This window comes from Tasmannia lanceolata, unplaced genomic scaffold, assembly GCF_043159265.1.
Source record: "Tasmannia lanceolata isolate RefF3 unplaced genomic scaffold, GAP_Taslan_0.1 ptg000044l, whole genome shotgun sequence".
Lineage (NCBI taxonomy): Eukaryota > Viridiplantae > Streptophyta > Magnoliopsida > Canellales > Winteraceae > Tasmannia > Tasmannia lanceolata.
The window spans coordinates 23,597,409-23,611,921 of NW_027518721.1; positions in this window are offsets into that span (position 1 = coordinate 23,597,409).

Here is a 14,513-nt window from a genome sequence, read left to right on the forward strand (position 1 = left end):
AATGATTAGACAGTTATCATGATCAAACCGGGATTGGGATCTGAGAAGACAGCATCTTGACAGATGAACGAAGCGGAATGATTAGACAGTTATCATGATCAAACCTGGGATCTGAGAAGACAGCATCTTGACAGATGAACGAAGCGGAATGATTAGACAGTTATCATGATCAAACCGGGATTGAGATCTGAGAAGACAGCATCTTGACAGACGAACGTTGCGGAATGATTAGACAGTTATCATGATCAAACCTGAATTGGGATCTGAGAAGACAGCATCTTGACAGATGAACACAGCAGAATGATTAGACAGTTATCATGATCAAACCGGGATTGGGATCTGAGAAGACAGCATCTTGACAGATGAACACAGCAGAATGATTAGACAGTTATCATGATCAAACCGGGATTGAGATCTGAGAAGACAGCATCTTGACAGACGAACGTTGCGGAATGATTAGACAGTTATCATGATCAAACCTGAATTGGGATCTGAGGAGACAGCATCTTGACAGATGAACACAGCAGAATGATTAGACAGCATCATGATCAAACCTGAATCGGGATCTGAGAAGACAGCATCTTGACAGATGAACACAGCGGAATGATTAGACAGCATCATGATCAAACCTGAATCGGGATCTGAAAAGACAGCATCTTGACAGATTGACAACAGCGGAATGGGTGCTCTAAGGGAGACTTTAGTGAGGTGCTCTCAGGGAGACTTTGGTTGGGTGCTCTCAGGGAGACTTTGGTGAGGTGCTCTCAGGGAGACTTTAGTGAGGTGCTCTCAGGGAGACTTTAGTTGGATGCTCTCAGGGAGACTTTGGTGGGTGCTCTCAGGGAGACTTTAGTGAGGTGCTCTCAGGGAGACTTTGGTTGGGTGCTCTCAGGGAGACTTTGGTGGGTGCTCTCAGGGAGACTTTAGTGAGGTGCTCTCAGGGAGACTTTGGTTGGATGCTCTCAGGGAGACTTTAGTGCGGTGCTCTCAGGGAGACTTTAGTTGGGTGCTCTCAGAGAGACTTTGGTTGGGTGCTCTCAGGGAGACTTTAGTTGGGTGCTCTCAGGGAGACTTTGGTTGGATGCTCTCAGGGAGACTTTAGTGAGGTGCTCTCAGGGAGACTTTGGTTGAATGGATATTTCTTTTGATTTTGATTGATTGATTTATTGATTCAGATTGATTCCTTTGAAATTTATTTTGTCTCTTGCCGAGAAAATGGGAGTGCGAGTTCTTTACTGAGGACCAGGCTCACATGATCTGCTGAGGTTCTGAGTATTGACCACTTCTTCTAAGAGAACTGAATTCTGCTGTAGATTGAAGGCTGCGTGAGCACATTCTAGACTTCGCTAGGGAAACTGATTTTCTTGGAGAATTGACTCTTCTGAATAGTGGAATCAACTGAGGAGTTTAGAGGTTTGGCTTGAGATGTGCTCGTACCCCTCTTATCTTAACTTGCTGGAGGCCTTATTACTGATTGCCTTTGTGTGCTTGACATCTTTTATGACGCGAGTCATAAAAGATGCCCCTAGTATATTGTGTTTCCATGACAAGAGTTTTAAGGAGGCAGGACAATGATGGTTGAAGAAAAGATGTTTTATTTCATGAAGGCTTGAGGTTGCACAGTTTTTTTTTTTTTTTTTGTATGGAGAGAGTAGGACAATCACCATGATGGCCGAGTCTGAGAATCCCTTCTTTCGTATTGCTAACTTTTGGAGGCTTAAGGTCTCTGGTAGGTTTGAATAAGATGTCTCTCGCCCCTTCTGATACCTAAACCAGGATTTACTCTGAATTTTCTTTGCATTTTGGAAGACACGCTCCCATTCTTCCAGCACCCGACAGTTTGGACTTTGCAAGGAAAGGGAACACAAATATGAAGGAGGAACAGATTTCCAAGGACTCAATCAAAGAAGACTCTTTTTGCTTTAAGGACTCGACTCGCTTTCGACTCACTCTTGGATCTGATGTGTTATTTTTCAAGGGTATGGCTTAGCCACTCTTAGAGTATTTCGAAGACCATGTCAAGAGGCACTACTCTCCTCTTTCGGTGTTTCCGTCATGGTTATTATCCCTTTCGGATTGCTCGGTTTCAATGCCCCTAGTTTAGAGGAATGTTAAAGTAATCTTGCTGGCACTACTTGGACTCCGAGATTTTGCCCTGGTTGAAGACTGTTTCTCCATCTTGATGATTCGCTTTTTCGTTGGAAGTCATTGCCATTGACCAGATTGCCTTTTCAGGTTTTCAATCTGACGGACCGCTTGCCCTAACTTTTGCCTGGTTCGCCCTTTCGGGTTTTCAATCCAACGGGCTTGATACCCTAATTTTTGCCTAAGCCGACTTTTCAGTTGTCAACTTAGCGGGTGAATGACCCTAAATTTTGCCTAGACCGCCCTCTCGGGTTTTCAGCCTAGCGGGTCTTCAGACTCCATCGTTTTTTTTTTTTTGACTTTGAACCTCTGCTTGTTCACCAGAAGGACTTTCTAGGCGGGATTGGGTTCAAAAGGGTTGGATATTTCCTTTGAATTTCAAAGTTTCAACCGAACCTGGATTGGTCAGGTTGCCTAAGTACCCCAAAAATGGAGGATCAGGTCCGCGTAGTTTGCTGGGGTTTGGAACACAATGATTTGGCTTTAAGCTCAAAAGTTGAAAGGGAATAATTTGATTTTTATTCCAAAGGTTGAAAGGGAATAATTTGACTTTTATTCCAAAGGTTGACCGAACCTGAATTGATCAGGTTGCCTACGTACCCTATAGAAAGGGATCAGGTCAGACGTAGTTCGAAACGAACTACCCCTGGTTTGTGGGTGTTTGAAAAGAATGTTTGATTTTGTTGAGGCTCAAAGGTGTTTGTAAAAGGATTTTTTTTTTAAACTTGGGATTTTGGCATTTAAGGCTCAGGCGTCCAATGATGGCCTTCTGGTGTTTTGGCATACAAGCTTCTTGAATGGCTAAGGTTCAATGGCTTTGAACTTTTTCTCTTTCTCTTTTTTTTTGAGGAGTCTGGCGGCATTTCCTGGCAAGACTTCATCTGCACTGTGCGAGCTAGACTGATTGAATTCCCACTTTGTCTTTGAGATCTCGCACTGATATTCGGGATTCTACGACTCTGGGTCTTCTCTAAATGCTGAAGATGATTTTGAAATTTTCAATCTATTTATCAGCTTTGCTTTTTGAGATTCTGACGTTCTTGAGGAGTTGACGTGGGGCATGCTCCCCTCTCCTTTCTTCTCTGGATTCTATCTTTTTTTTTATTGGATGTCGGGGAGGCCCCTACTCCTTGAATGTTCTAACTTGAAATTCCATCGGAATGTATAGCCCAAGTATTCTTTTTGGGGTTCATGTTCTATGCTCATGACTTTGTTGTCCGAAAGTCTTCTCTCAATTTTTCATTAACTTCACTTGATGTCTGGTATTCTTCGTTTGAAATTTTCACTTTTTCGACCCGATGTCTGAAGCTGAGGGTGACTTACGTTGAACAGTGCCAAGGCATGCTTCTGGTTTATCCTCATATGACCAAGCAACACTTATTTGAACCCTCTAAATAGGTTTATCGATTCTTTGCGCTCTTCGGGAGATTTTGCCAATCCTTATTTCCCGAGTTTCGGATTTGGATACCACTATCCACGGTATCGATTTCATCTTCGAGTGGCTTTGCTCGACGCTCTTCCCCTCGTTTGATCAGCTTTCAAATCTCGAGGAGAATTTCATCGGCATCCTCGTCTGAGGAGGGTGTCTTAATTTGTTTATTAACATTAGATCCAAGAGTGAACATATACAAGAATAATGACGACACTGGAATCAAATGTTCGTTGCATTGAATGTTTGAAGTACATACATTGATTTTTGACGCGCCACGATAGGCTCTCCATCAAATTCAACAAAAGATTGGACATTGGTTCACAATGAGAGAGACCAATAAACACAACGTACGTAGAATTGATATTGACATGGTTAGGCTTACCAACTTTGACAGGAGGGTTGGTATACACTCTTCCAAACAAATTTCAAAGATGAGACACTTCATCGGAGGCAACGGATTGGCGCTGAAAGTTCAAGGACAACGTGCCTTCATTGATAATGATTGGAGAGAGCAATCCTGGCGTTAGAATCTCAGAAGAGAGGGCCTCTTTGGTTTCTGTTGATCCAGGTCAAATTGTTCTTTAGCACCTGACAATGGCAAGGCTTTCTCTGGTATAATGTTTTCAAGGAGTTCAAGCTCTGACATTTTTCTTTTCCCTTCCTAATCATTTTCCAGCCCAGAGGTGGTATAGGTAGAGGTGGTAAGATCTGTGAAGGGTTGAATGAGTTGAATGGTTCCCATGGTGGGTGAAAGAAGTGCAACACGGTTATGTGCAGGGTTCTCAGAAGCATTTGAGTTCGAGAAGACTGAGGGGATCCCCGTCTATCAGGTCATGGATGTCATCACCATCTCTCTCATTTCTCTCAAGACGAGACTTTCAGCATACTCAGCCATCTGGGCAATGTGAGAGGAAAAAGGTATAGCGGGCTAGACCAAGCGAGTTTAGAGATGAAAGCTTTTTGGGGTTGATGGTAGACGAGTGACTAAGACTCCTGTCATGGACATCATAAACACTAGGCTCAATGAGAATTAATCCCATAGCAATGTAATGTGCAAGTTGAGACAAAAGGTAGCGCCAACACATCCTTCCCTTGGATCAAAATCCGACAGCTTAACGGTTGTACATGAAGATGTGGTACGACAAGTACATGGTTTGTCAACAAGCCTAAAAGGATGATGACCACACTCAAGGTATTTGGAGAAAATTCGGCAGCATAACGGCTATACCAGGAGATGTGGTAAGGTAAGCACATGGTTTGTCAATGAACCCAAAAGGATAATGATTACGCTCAAGGGTTCTAAAAAAATTGGCAGCATGACGGCTATACTAGGAGGGTCTCAGCAACTAAACATGAAGAGTATGCCGTCATGGTCAAGATAAAGCAGGGTTCTCAGCAAGAACACACACTCCGATAATGATAATGGCAAGATAGACTCACAATCGACATGTGGAACACGGTCTGATCAGGATCAATCAAAGGATCAGACTCATGGGGGATAGATCATGGCTAAGAGAGCCAAGCATCTGATGATAATCCACAGAATGGATAGAGAAGAATAATTGATATGATTATGAAGAAAAACTTAACTAGGAAGTAAACCCTAATCTAATAACAAATATGTATATATATATATATACATACTAACCAGGGGCACCAACCCTAGTCTAATCTAGCGGAGCCAAGGAGGTCTCGACTCGTGACAGACTGATGAGTGTACTAGAACCGCGCTGTAGCCACGCAAGGTGAGCCATCCTAGTCTATAAATGGGACAAGACTCCTAACTCTAGGCTTCACATGTGTAAGCAACACATGTTCGTCCTCATATGAATGCAATATAGATGTATATAAGCACGGGTACTTCCTAGTTGGTTTTCACTAAGCCAGTAAGTATATACATAATATATAAAACAAAGTAGGGCCCAGGCATTTCTGCAGGGTACTATGCTTATGACCATACCCTTGATGTATAACGCCAGCACACCCAGCATTATACAGAGTATGTTCATTGCTCATCGGCTGCTGTAGAACACCAGCACACCCAGTGTCTACGGCTGCAGCTCCGGCGCATAGCTCGGAAATAGATACAACGGCTCCCATCTGGTGCGCGTCATATCTATTCCCTGAGGCCAATAATGAAAATAATGAAAGAAGTAAAGAATATGATAATGCATGATGTGCAGTGTGTGAATCCCTTGTTTTATTTACGCACCTACTTGGTGCCCCTGGATTTCTAACGATAAAGTTCCCATTTAACTTGGTTTTGACCCAAATTTCCTCAAAATTAATTAAAAATGGCATTTTTACAGAGTTAGGCAATGTTTCAAAATTTCCCCAGCAGAGTCGCCAGCCTGTGGAACCAGATCCGGGACGGGCGTGAGGGGACGGGCCCCCGCGCGAGTCTCTGGATCATCCACGTGAAGGAGAGCCCCGCCAAGGAACTCTCGAAAGAGTGCCCCTCACAGCATGAGCGGCGATGTGAAGTGAGATACCTCTCGATTCGGGGACCAGCCCGGATTCGAGACGCACCTCGAATAAAGAAAGAGTCGCCATCCAAGGAAGTGGGCCCTGGATCCCATGCTGTGCTCTGTTGCAACGGATAACCAGAGATATAAAATAGGGTTCGTGCCTGATGACGAATGGGGAAGGGATTAGGCGCCCCCAATTCGCCCAAGTGCTAGCACCTGGTCTCTTATGCCATTTATTATTAATTTTGAAGAGTTTTGGGCGAAAATCATGCGAAATGGGAACGAATATCTCCGAGATAACGTCTAGCTAATCATGCATGTCTCGGAGATGAATAAGAAGCACACACAAAAGAAATGAAAGATATGTCGCCTAAGAATAGCTAGGTTATGAGTGCCATGCCTAATTGGTGTCTAAGTTCTGGTGGACAAGCACATGCATGCTACAGCTAAAGGTATAGGATCTGTACATAAAAATAAGAAAACACAGCAAAACACACAACACAACACGACTCGACACATGACCCGACACGACAAACCCTAGACTCTAATGCAATACTTGACTCGGACCAGGATGGCCATCCATCCTAGCTGCACTACGTATCCCGGCCTCGGGAAGAATCAGAGCCAACGTAGTTCGGTGCCCTATTCTAAACTACGATGCCTAAAACTCTAGGACCGCTATCCTAGACTCGATCCACTAGACTCGACTGATGTTTAAAGCTTTTTGTGCGATTGCTTAAATTCAAGTGGATTGTAATTTTTAGGACTCTATATGCCCTAACTAATGCAAGTTGATTAGCCTTAAGCTAATGCAGGTGAGCCCTATATCCTATGTGTATCTAGGCTGTGCATTCTAAGGAAAACCATGGGTTGACTATATGCTTCCTAGTCTAGCCATCGGTTCGACTAAATGTCTAACCGATTGACTTGAGGCCTCCTAACTCTAGGGACACTCACACGACAGGACACACCATATCAATACAAATCAGGACCGACTCCTAACTCTAAAACACCCTAAATATCTAGGACAGACTCCTAACTCTAGGGGAAGATCTTTTTTGAAAAGGTTTTGAAGTTTTTTTGTATTTTTTTAGAATATTTGAAGTTATGAAAAATGGTGAAAGTTGTGAGAAATATTTACAAAAAATGGTGACTGAAAATGGTGAAAGGGTGTAAAAATGGTGTCTAAAAATGGTGACTGAACTCAGGGTGCCAGCAGCACGCCTGAGCTGCCTACGTACCCCTCAGCTAGGGATCAAGCCATCCGTAGTTCGGACGATTTTCCTAACTACACTCTAATGACTCGAGATTTTTGAGATTTTTGATTTTTCAGATGTTTTTGATTTTTTCGACACAAGAGGACAAAATCCTATCATCACAAGGGGATGACAGACTCCTGATATCCCGCAAAGGTTGGACAGCATCCTATGCTTTGCGAGGGGAATGAACAGAATAACAACTCTGCAAGGGTTGGACAGCATCCTATACCTTGCAGGAACGGAAAAAATTCACGTGATTTGATGAGGGGATGGACAGAATCCTAACCCCTATGATGATAGGACGGACTCCTGAAAGACTGAAGGACTGACTCCTATGCTGAAGACTGACTCTGAAAGATGGAAGGACGGAATCCTAAATTTTATGAAGGGATAGGACAGAATCCTAAACTCTACAAGGGTAGGACAGACTCCTAAACTCTCTAGGACAGACTCTAAAGAGGAAGAAATCCCTTAACCTGCGAAAACTCTAAGGCAGGAAGGGAAGGGGTTGGCTCAAGAAGCATTCCGTCATAGCCTGTCTCCCTGAGGATAAGCTTTTCTACGAAACAAAGCATGTCTCTCTAAAAGAATGTGACTTTGCTTACCTGAGACATAGCTTGTCTCCCTAAATTGGGGCTCTAGATGACAACGTTTAAGGGTTTCCAAAAGACTGGGCAAGTCTTGAAACAAATGAGGGGAGGTCTACTCGGACTAAGAGAGTCCCCTAAGGATGGGCTTGGGCTAACGCCTTCATCGCCCTTGCAAGGATAAAAAGATTAGGCAACTGACAGACCAAGTTGGTCTTCAACTGTAAAAAGGATTTTATAAAATGAGGCTCAATGGAATTTAAAAAGTCTAGACATGATTTAGAAGTGATTCTAGAAGTTTAGATGTCTAGGTTGACATATAACACGGGTTCCACTCATTTAGGATAAAAATATATATATATGTATATATATTGAAGGCACTATGCACAACATGCAATTTTCGCAAATAAGGCTCTAAAATATAAAGTGAATGATGAAAATTGATCAATATATGATTTGTGACTTGATAGCATGCTCATCATATCCCAATACAAGCATTAGAATCAATATAGGCTCAAACAATCTAAAAAAAAAAGAAAAGGTGAAATTTTCACCCAACATGTAATTTTCACCACAAATGGTCAAAAATACCAAACAAATCATGGGAATGATTCAATATATGATTTAAAACTTGCTACCAGGCTCTAAACATCCAAAACAATCATTAAAATTGAATTGAGCTCAAGTTATTCATGATTTTCAAGAAATAGCACAATTATGACATATAGTGTGAAAAATGCAACTTTGCACTGACTTTTAGACCCCCCAAACATCAAAACCATCAAAAACTCTACTGATCAATCTTGTAGATCTCAGCATAAGAAACATTCTCTCAGTTGACCATTTCGCTTGGATCTGGCCAGAAGCGGCCGGAAAATGGCCTCTTCCGATCCATCGCCATTAAAAGACATATTAGCACTTTTACTGAAAGTTCGGGCTCAGTTTTGACACTTAAAACATCGTTTCTGGAAACATTCACTCATTGACAAAGTATTAGAAAATCTTGTGAAGAACACTTTTTCTTTGTATGATTTCGGACGAAACAGACCTGGAATAGCCTAAAAATGGCCCACAAGCTGATGTTGCAGAAATGACAGTTTTTTCAGAAAGTCCGAAGCTTGTAAGTATTTTTTGACATATTAAAAAGCCTTTATGGAAACATTTGCTCAAGAAGACAGTTTTAGGAAATATTATAGCGAACACTTTTCCAGCTGACAATTTCGAACAATTCTGAGCAAAAGCAGCCCAAAAATTACTCGACATGATAATTTCTAAAAAACTTGGACCGAAAACATCATTATGAACTGAAAACTTTAAACGAGCATAACTCTCTCGTCTTTTGGCGAAATTTGGGCCGCCATATGTCGAACTGACCGGCTCGCCGAGATCTACAAGATTAAAATGTATATTTTTGAAAGTTTTGAGCATTTGAGGTCAAAACTGAAAAATTCGGAACTGGACAGTGTAAGGATCACCATACCTAGGAGAATACACACATACACTCACTCACACTCACATACACACACGCACACGCACACACACACATGTATACGCATAGACCTATGTTCACAGACATACACAACTCACTCACACACACAGACATACATACATACATCAGCCACTGAGAAAAACGAATTGCTAAATGCATGCAAAACCATTCCACAATTCTCAATTAAAGGCAAAGCATGAGACCCGAAACTCATTTGACAACACCGTGGAAATCACAAAGTGAATCACTCAAGGACAAGCACAATATAATTTTCTAGATGGACCAACCTTGATTTTGATTTTCAGTTCAAGCACAATGGAAAGGAGATACAATACTTGTCAGTTTAAGATAATGAAGATGAAGCATAATGAAGACGAGCCATAACATGTTAAGACAGGGGCTGAAATGTGCTTAAAAATGTGACTGAAATGTGCTTAGGAATGTGCATAAAACCGAGGCTGAACTATGGGACAGATTCGTGCCAAAACTGGGATTGAAACATGGAATGAATTTATGCCAAAACAGGGGCAGCAACATGGACTGAACTGAGGACAGAATTTGTGCTAAAACAGGGGTGAATTGTGAACAGATTTTTGTGCTAAACATGGCTGAATATAGGGACAGATTTGTGCTAAAACTGGGGCAGCAACAAGGACTGGACCATGGACAGAAACGTACCTGAAACAGGGGCAGCAATGAGGAGTGGACCATGGACAGAAACATACCTGAAACCGGGGCAGCAATGGGGCTGAAATGGGGACAGAATCGGTGTTGAAACAGGGGCAGCAGTGGGGCTGACATGGGGGTTTCTGAAAAATGGAGGTGGGTTTGGGAGTGGCTGTCGGAGATGGGGGGTGGTGATGGGGGTTTGGATGGTGGAAGATAGAGGGGATAGAATAGGGGGAGATGGTGGCTTGGATTTCGGTGGGTTGGTGGCCGGGAGTGGGTTTGGCCTCGCCGGATTCCGGCTGGCCGTGGTGGTGGAGAGGGTGAAGATGGGGGTGGCAGCTCGGTGGAGGAGGATGGGCGGCTGTGGAGGTGGATGATGGTGGAGGTGGAATTGCAGAGGTGTTGGCGAAATGGGTTTGGAGAGGGTGATGGTTCGGTGGTGTTTTTTTTTTGTTTTTTTTTTTTATGGGTTTTGATGTGGTGGCTGTGGAGGAGGGTGGTTTGGGTTTTGGGTTTGGAGGGAGGTGAGGGTGGAGATGGAGGAGGATTTTCGAAGTGGTGGGTGGTGGTGGCTGGAGGTGGGGGTGGCTGGTGGAGAGAAAAAAAATAAATAAGACGAAGGAGGTGGTCGGTGGTGGTGGAAAAAAAATGGGTTTTGATGTGGTGGCTGTGGAGGATGGTGGTTTGGGTTTTGGGTTTGGAGGGAGGTGAGGGTGGAGATGGAGGAGGATTTTCGAAGTGGTGGGTGGTGGTGGCTGGAGGTGGTGGTGGCTGGTGGAGAGAAAAACAGAAATAAGACGAAGGAGGTGGTCGGTGGTGGTGGAAAAATAATGGGTTTCGGTAGAGGGTTTTGTAGGGAGGGAGATGGAGGTGGGGATTGTGGGTGAAAGGGGAAGATGGAGGTGGAGATTGAAAGGTGGCCGGTGGTGGTGGCTCAAGATAGGCTTGCCGGATTCCGGCAAGCTCGCCGGAGAAGATGGTGGTGACTTTTTTTTTTTTTTTTGAAATGGGTTTTGCTGATGGAGGCTAGGGTTCGAGTTTGCAGAGGTGGAGGTGGCTAGCAATGGTGGTGCGGGTGGAGGAGGAAATGGTGGAGGAGGAAGATGGAGAGGTTGTGGACTTGCCGGATTCCGGCAAGCTCGCCGGAGAAGGCGGCGGCTGTGGTTTTTTTTTCTTTTTTTTCTTTTCTTGAAAATGGATGAGCTCCTCCCCCTTCATGCAAGAACTCCCCTTTGCTATATACTTAGGGTTAAAACCCTAAGTCTAATCCTAGCCATCTATGTGGTATCTTCCCTTCCTTGGGTGATCCCCACCCTTGATCTACTCCTTTGCCTTCACAAACCCTAGAAAATCTCTTTCTCACCTCATCCTATCCACACCTTTTTCCTTGTTGATCCTATGGCTTAGATTCATTGCTTCTCAAGCAAGCAATGTGAACATCCAAGAATACCCTCAAAGATGGGTTGATTTCCCCTTTGCCCAAACCCCTATTTTGGAGAATGACATGCTTGGCCCCCCCTTTTTTGCTCTAGACAGCCCCATCTAGTGTATTTTAGCTACTCTATCTTTACAGGGGGTGGCTCGGGTAGTAACAGGGGGCGGAATAAAAATCTTTTTTTTTTCCTTTTTTTTTTTTTGATTGGCCTATGATAAGCCAGTATTGGCACACCCATGCCCTGCTAATTCATACTCCCTTTTACATTTCTTTAACTACGCCCGGTTCGAGCTCGAGACACGGGTTGGGATTTTGTTCAAACATTGGAGGGTCAAGGTACAGTCAAAATGGGGTGTCTACAGATGCCCCTCTTTGGCAGAGCGTGCTTGTCGCGCGAATGTCAAAGCTGAACAGACAACACATTTTGATTGGCCCAAAATCAGAGGGTTTTTTTTTTTTTTTTTTTTAATTTTGGAATTTTTTTTATTTTTTTTTTGAAAATTATACTCACAAAGATAACATGGTGAAATAGCCTTTCCCCGGACGCTGACTCTACAAACGCTGGTGAGATAGCCTCTCTTGAACTCGTAACTCAATTATGGATATATGGATGAGATGGCCTCTCAAGGGATAGTGAGACAGAGACAGACTCTCACCAATTGCAGAATGGAATGATTAGACAACATCTAATTAAGCCACTCAGGGATTTGGAGATTGTAAAGCGGAATGATTGGACAGCATCATGATCAAACCTGATTAGGGATCCGAGAAGACGGCATCTTGACAAATGAACGCAGCGAATTGATTAGACAGCATCATGATCAAACCTGGATCGGGATCTGAGAAGACAGCATCTTGACAGATGAACGAAGCGGAATGATTAGACAGTTATCATGATCAAACCTGAATTGGGATCTGAGAAGACAGCATCTTGACAGATGAACACAGCAGAATGATTAGACAGTTATCATGATCAAACCGGGATTGGGATCTGAGAAGACAGCATCTTGACAGATGAACGAAGCGGAATGATTAGACAGTTATCATGATCAAACCTGGGATCTGAGAAGACAGCATCTTGACAGATGAACGAAGCGGAATGATTAGACAGTTATCATGATCAAACCGGGATTGAGATCTGAGAAGACAGCATCTTGACAGACGAACGTTGCGGAATGATTAGACAGTTATCATGATCAAACCTGAATTGGGATCTGAGAAGACAGCATCTTGACAGATGAACACAGCAGAATGATTAGACAGTTATCATGATCAAACCGGGATTGGGATCTGAGAAGACAGCATCTTGACAGATGAACACAGCAGAATGATTAGACAGTTATCATGATCAAACCGGGATTGAGATCTGAGAAGACAGCATCTTGACAGACGAACGTTGCGGAATGATTAGACAGTTATCATGATCAAACCTGAATTGGGATCTGAGGAGACAGCATCTTGACAGATGAACACAGCAGAATGATTAGACAGCATCATGATCAAACCTGAATCGGGATCTGAGAAGACAGCATCTTGACAGATGAACACAGCGGAATGATTAGACAGCATCATGATCAAACCTGAATCGGGATCTGAAAAGACAGCATCTTGACAGATTGACAACAGCGGAATGGGTGCTCTAAGGGAGACTTTAGTGAGGTGCTCTCAGGGAGACTTTGGTTGGGTGCTCTCAGGGAGACTTTGGTGAGGTGCTCTCAGGGAGACTTTAGTGAGGTGCTCTCAGGGAGACTTTAGTTGGATGCTCTCAGGGAGACTTTGGTGGGTGCTCTCAGGGAGACTTTAGTGAGGTGCTCTCAGGGAGACTTTGGTTGGGTGCTCTCAGGGAGACTTTGGTGGGTGCTCTCAGGGAGACTTTAGTGAGGTGCTCTCAGGGAGACTTTGGTTGGATGCTCTCAGGGAGACTTTAGTGCGGTGCTCTCAGGGAGACTTTAGTTGGGTGCTCTCAGAGAGACTTTGGTTGGGTGCTCTCAGGGAGACTTTAGTTGGGTGCTCTCAGGGAGACTTTGGTTGGATGCTCTCAGGGAGACTTTAGTGAGGTGCTCTCAGGGAGACTTTGGTTGAATGGATATTTCTTTTGATTTTGATTGATTGATTTATTGATTCAGATTGATTCCTTTGAAATTTATTTTGTCTCTTGCCGAGAAAATGGGAGTGCGAGTTCTTTACTGAGGACCAGGCTCACATGATCTGCTGAGGTTCTGAGTATTGACCACTTCTTCTAAGAGAACTGAATTCTGCTGTAGATTGAAGGCTGCGTGAGCACATTCTAGACTTCGCTAGGGAAACTGATTTTCTTGGAGAATTGACTCTTCTGAATAGTGGAATCAACTGAGGAGTTTAGAGGTTTGGCTTGAGATGTGCTCGTACCCCTCTTATCTTAACTTGCTGGAGGCCTTATTACTGATTGCCTTTGTGTGCTTGACATCTTTTATGACGCGAGTCATAAAAGATGCCCCTAGTATATTGTGTTTCCATGACAAGAGTTTTAAGGAGGCAGGACAATGATGGTTGAAGAAAAGATGTTTTATTTCATGAAGGCTTGAGGTTGCACAGTTTTTTTTTTTTTTTTTGTATGGAGAGAGTAGGACAATCACCATGATGGCCGAGTCTGAGAATCCCTTCTTTCGTATTGCTAACTTTTGGAGGCTTAAGGTCTCTGGTAGGTTTGAATAAGATGTCTCTCGCCCCTTCTGATACCTAAACCAGGATTTACTCTGAATTTTCTTTGCATTTTGGAAGACACGCTCCCATTCTTCCAGCACCCGACAGTTTGGACTTTGCAAGGAAAGGGAACACAAATATGAAGGAGGAACAGATTTCCAAGGACTCAATCAAAGAAGACTCTTTTTGCTTTAAGGACTCGACTCGCTTTCGACTCACTCTTGGATCTGATGTGTTATTTTTCAAGGGTATGGCTTAGCCACTCTTAGAGTATTTCGAAGACCATGTCAAGAGGCACTACTCTCCTCTTTCGGTGTTTCCGTCATGGTTATTATCCCTTTCGGATT